Here is a 6,000-nt window from a genome sequence, read left to right on the forward strand (position 1 = left end):
AAACAATTTAGAGGAAGCATATAAGTGAACAAATCAGTAATGCCTGTTTAATTCTGTATGTCACTCCTTTTTCCTAAGCATCACTGTATGATTTTTTATCCTTTGTTAAATTAATACAAATACTACGAGCCTCTGCAAATGGAAAGTTCCCTTTCTGAACTAAATCAAGGGCACTAGCATGGGATTTTATTTTTTTAAATGATGAAATGTTGTTTAATTTTTTAGTTCACTTAAACAAATATCATTTACTAATTACTTGAGTTATTAAAGACATTTTTAAGTTTTTGCCAGTTTCTGCCGGTTTTTACCGGTTATAACCAGTTTCTGCTACTGGCAGGGCAAAAACTAGTTTCTGCCGGCAAAAAGTCAACCCTGGCAGAAACTAGTTTTTGCGTACCAGTGGCAGAAACTGGTTATAACCAGTAAAAACCGGCAAAAACTTAAAAGCGTCTTTAATAACTCAAGTAATTACTAAATGATTTTCGTTTAAGTAAATTAAAAAATTAAACTTCATTTCATCATTTAAAAAAATAAAATTCAATGCTAGTGCCCTTGATTTAGTTCTGAAAGGGAACTTTTCAATAGCAGATGCTCCTAATATTTGGATTAACCTAACAAAAAAAAGAAAAATAATACGGGTGTTTAGGAAAGAGGAGTGACATACAGAATTAAACAATCATTACTGATGGTAATTTGCTTGCTTATATGCTTCATCTAAATTGCTTGCGATCAGGGTTGGCAAGTTTCTGCCGAGGCAGTTAAAACCACTGGTAGAAACCGGTTAAAACCGGCATGGCAAAAACCACTTTCTGCCACTTTGTGGCAAAAACTCACAAAATGAAAAATTAATTCTTGATGTACAACAGAAAATGCATGGAAAAAATAATTAATTGTTAACCAAAGTACAGTAATTTTATTACAAAATTATCGCAATTCAAAATCAAATGTTACATTGTTTGGACCCTGCAATTGCCTCTTAGAAAAGCTGGTTTCAAAAATCTAAACAGGTTCTCAATTTACTACGCACAAATGAGAAATTTTAGAATATTCTCAAAACAGAAGAGCTAGCAGATAATGCATTAAGGAGCAAGTAATGTCTGAAACTTTCATCTATTGTATAACTGGTTCACCATGTAGTAACTGGGGTTGTGGTAAACATTTGACTGGAAAAATAAGTTTTGAGAAATGGGGCCAATTTGTTCTGCAAAGCTGTGACATTAGGTACAAAATTTAGTCAAGTAAAATTCTGGCACTTTCTTCTTGAAGCACATGACATAATAATTTCAATCACAAAAAATTTAGAGGAAGCATATAAGTGAACAAATCAGTAATGCCTGTTTAATTCTGTATGTCACTCCTCTTTCCTAAGCATCACTGTATGATTTTTTATCCTTTGTTAAATTAATACAAATACTAAGAGCCTCTGCAATTAGAAAGTTCCCTTTCTGAACTAAATCAAGGGCACTAGCATGGGATTTTATTTTTTTAAATGATGAAATGATGTTTAATTTTTTAGTTCACTTAAACAAATATCATTTACTAATTACTTGAGTTATTAAAGACATTTTTAAGTTTTTGCCAGTTTCTGCCGGTTTTTACCGGTTATAACCAGTTTCTGCCACTGGCACGGCAAAAACTAGTTTCTGCCGGCAGAAAGTCAACCCTGCTTGCGATTGAAATTATTATGTGCCTCAAGAAGAAAGCGTTAGAATTTTAGTTGCCAATATTAATGTAGATTTTGAACCTAATGTCACAGCTTTGCAAACAAATTGGCCCCATTTCTCAAAACTTATTTTCCAGTCAAATTTTTACCACTATCGCAGTTACTACATGGTGGACCAGTTTTAAAAAATGTACAATAAAGTGAAAGTTTCACCTAAATTGCTTGTTCCTTGATACATTACTTGCTAGCTCTTCTGTTGCAAGAATATTTTGAAGTTTCTCATTTGTAAAATTAAATTGAGAAACTGTTTAGATTTTTGAAACCACCTTTTCTAAGAAGCAACTGCAGGTTCCAAACAGTTAACATTTGATTTTGAATTGTGATACTACATATTGTAATTAAATTGTGCTTTAACAACTAATTATTTTTTCAATTTATTTTCTATTTTATGTCAATAATTAATTTTTTGTCATTTTGTGAGTTTTTGCCAGTTTCTGTTGCAAATGTGGCAGAAAGTGGTTTTTACCATGCCGGTTTTAACCGGTTTCTACGAGTGGCTTTAACCACCTCGGCAGAAACTTTCTAACCCTAATTTGCTCCCTTTTAATGTTTAACTAACAGATGTTGATCAAATCCTGTGCTTTTAATTTTTAAAAGCTGTAACTTGAGGGATTTTTTTTTTTTTTTTGGAGCAATGACGATTGCTAATTGTTTTCATTTGACCGTACTTGATCTTGTGGTTCCTTTTTCAACTTGGACTAAGGGCTACCACCGCCCAAGCCCGGATTACTCAATAGGCCAACCTAGGCCCTGGCCTAGGGCCGCAAGCCAAAAAGGGCGCATATCCAGGAGGAGAAAAAAATGAAGAACTCATTAGAAAAATAAAAGGAAAGTGGCATGCTAGTATTTGGACAGTAAAAATACAGCTAGAACTGATTGGGACCTTACCACTGAGCAGAAAAAAGCAATTAGAGGAGAGGGGGCGTAATGCTTGAGTCTAGGTACTGTTTCTGGTCAAAACAGATAATTTTCTAGGGGCGCCGACTCCGAGGGCGCTGCGATGCTCCAGCACCCCCCCCCCCCCAATATTTGCGGGGGTGCCGGACACCCCCACTATCAGCAGAAAACTGATGAAAACCTTTTTGTATGGCCTCTTTTTCTACAAGCAGAAAAAAGAGGCCATACAAAAAGGGATGAATTTTTAAATATTTAGCTAAGCTTAACAAAAAGAACAAATTATACTGTTGTGTTTTTGTTCCTAAACTATTTCTGTTTTGATTCTCACTAAAATTTTCTCTGCTTTAATTTAATTCATTCTATTTTACTTTATTTTATTTTCATTTATTTATTTTTTTCTCGTACAATTTTTTTGTGGTAAAAACCCTAAGTAAAATAAGATATTTTCCGCCTAGTGTTTTTGTTTATAAAACTGAAGCACATTTTCTTGAGAGTTATACGCTCTGAAAAATTGCCCTTGTTTGGTCCATTGTGCTCGGTGTTTGAGCACCACCACTGGTTTTCAAAACCCGGTGACACTAAATTTTCAATATCTTCGATTTGAACAATGATTTCAAAATTTGGTAAAGCTATGATATAGAAAGTGTTCAATGTAAAAAACTTGTTCATGAAACAATTTTTCTCTTGATGTCTTTAAATCATGTCAATAAGTATATGTTTTGCAATTAATAATTTATTAGTTCATGTTTAGTTTTGACAGTCAATAATTAGCGGCGCCCGAAGCTTAAATTTTTGAAGGAATGAAATTATTAATTTACCGAATGAAGTTTCAAGTTTTACGGAATGACAAAACACGAGTATGCATAATTGCACGTGTAGCAAAATCTAACGAAAACAGACAATAGACATCCCTTTAAAGAATATTTTTATGTTGTCTCCAAACTGTCAGACATTATTTGACGCATAAGGAAATTTTGGGGAGTTCACAGTGACCTCCTGCGGCATTTGCCAATAATATCCCCTATTTTGTACACAAAATATTCACCATAGTCTGCTTTAGTTCTCCACACTAAGCATTGCATACAAGTTTCCTAATAAATAATTTCTTTGACACAATTTTCTATCTTTTCCCTTATAATTACCTCTGTTATTGGGTTTCACTTCCAACACATTATTTTTCTGAATATTTTTTTTTTCAAAACATCATCTAGATCACAACAAAGTTGATAAAAATAAAAGAAAAATTAAATATATTTACAGAGAGACCAGCAGTTTTAAATATTTTCAAGGTAAAAAATGAAGCTATCAAGGAATTCAAGAGTCATGATATCTAAATGTAAATAAAAAGGGGAAAAAATACTTCAGATATCACTGCTAAATATCATCTCAGCTCAAACCGGTAAAAGCTTTTTCCTTGGGCTACACACATTTGTTTTCCAAACAGATAAAAATTTTGAGGCGGAAAATTTGAAAATTTCACAATGGAAAACCAAAACAGTTAAATGTTTTTGAAAAAGAAAAATTGAGGCAAGATGTTTGATAACATATTTTAAGAAATGAAAATTTCGGGACGTAGCAATGTGGGGAGGGAGGCGTTTTCTGAGCCTAATCCCATCATGTTACGTCAACAAAGGTAACCTAAAATTGCGAATTTTATAAATTTAATTTCAGAAAAAAATTACAGAAGAGATTCCCCCAACCCACTTCTACTAACATCTTCAAAGTTTTTCTGAGTTTGCTTTTTATGAAACGTTAGTTTCAAAAAGTTTCCGAGTGTTTCCGGCGAACATTATCGAGATTTTTTTCATAGGACCTCAACTTTTGAACATCTGTGCAGGAGGGTCCCCCTCCCCTTCTTAGCATTTTGAAGATGGTCTAAAATTTCGAAAATTTTCCGGAAAAGAGTCCTCAAACCCAATCCCTCTACCCAGCACCATCAGATGCATTAGAAGTCCTACAAATGCATATTTAGAGTTTTCTTTTCAAAGGCTTCATATCATAACAGATCGTCTAAAACTTTGTTTTTAAGTCCTCAAGCCCAAAAATTTTCCAGGGAAGTGACCTTGACTTCAGCATCCCCCCCCCCCTTCTCAAACTCATTTAAAATCGCCTAAGATTAGGACCTGAATTTAGAAAAAAAAAAAATCCGGATAGCTGCAGAGTTCAGCCTTTCTCCAACATTATTAAAATTGTCTAAAGCTTTGTTTTTAGGACTTTAAATTCGAAAAATTTACGGAAGAGAGTTACCCAATTCCATCCATCTTCCTTTTGTTATTAAAGATGGCTCACAATAAAGTATTTAGGCTTTTAATTTCGAAAACTTTTTGGGGGAGAATGGCTTAACCCCATCCATTTCCCTAACATCATAAAAGATGTCTTCGAATGTTGCAGTCTTTAATTTCAAATAAGTTCCTTGCTAAAGCAACCCGCTCATCAAAAAAATATCCTCTAAAATTGTTTTAGGACCTCAATTTCTTCGTTGTCTCCCAGCATCATTAAAGTTTTTCAAAAACTTAGTTTTATGACTTTAATTTCGAAAAGGGAGGGGGAGAGTTCCCTAACCGATCGCTTTCTCTAACATCATCAAAGATGACCGTTACTTCGAGTTAAATGGCCTAAAATTGCATTTCTGAAGCGTCAATTTTGGCAAATTTCTGGAGTGCACCGGCAAATCCACAGCCCCCCCCCCCCTTTTGAACATTAACCATGGGAAGATTAAAAATGAAACCCATCCCTTAATTTTCAAACTGGGGAAGGGGCGCGAAAATTTCACTTATCTCCCGGACGTTGCTACGCCTCTGAGAAAGAAGAGGGGGGGGGGGGGATACGATTTCGATACACTTCGAATATGTGAAGGGAGTAGGAGGGCGTAATCTCTAAGTTTGGCCTAGGGGCGCAAATAGACGTTAATCCGGCCCTGCCACCGCCCACCGTCCTGTGCAGACGCAGCTCTTCTGGTCCTGCACACTGTCCTCCTGAATCTGCTTCTCCTGGTCAGTGGCATCCATGCCCATACCTGCCAACCTCCGAGAAAAAAAAATCCGGATGATTTTTTTATTTTTATCCACAAGATTTTAACGCAAAATAAAATCAAACAGGACACCTACCCTCTTTACTTTTAACAATATATTAGTTATGAATTTTATATCAATTGAATTTACTTTCGTTTAGTAAATATTACTTTTATTGCTTTCTTTAAAAGTTTGGAAATAACATTTGTTACTCATCTTAAAAAAAGAACGAAGCAAAAACAGCTCGAATTGAGAGAATGAGAAGATAATTGGCGCCGAAATTGTGCCCCTAGTTGCCCGCTGCGACGCTTGCTTTGATTGGATCCCGATGAAGTCATGCGCTGTATCACTCAGTGACGTCATAATCTT

Source organism: Uloborus diversus, chromosome 2, assembly GCF_026930045.1.
Source record: "Uloborus diversus isolate 005 chromosome 2, Udiv.v.3.1, whole genome shotgun sequence".
NCBI lineage: Eukaryota > Metazoa > Arthropoda > Arachnida > Araneae > Uloboridae > Uloborus > Uloborus diversus.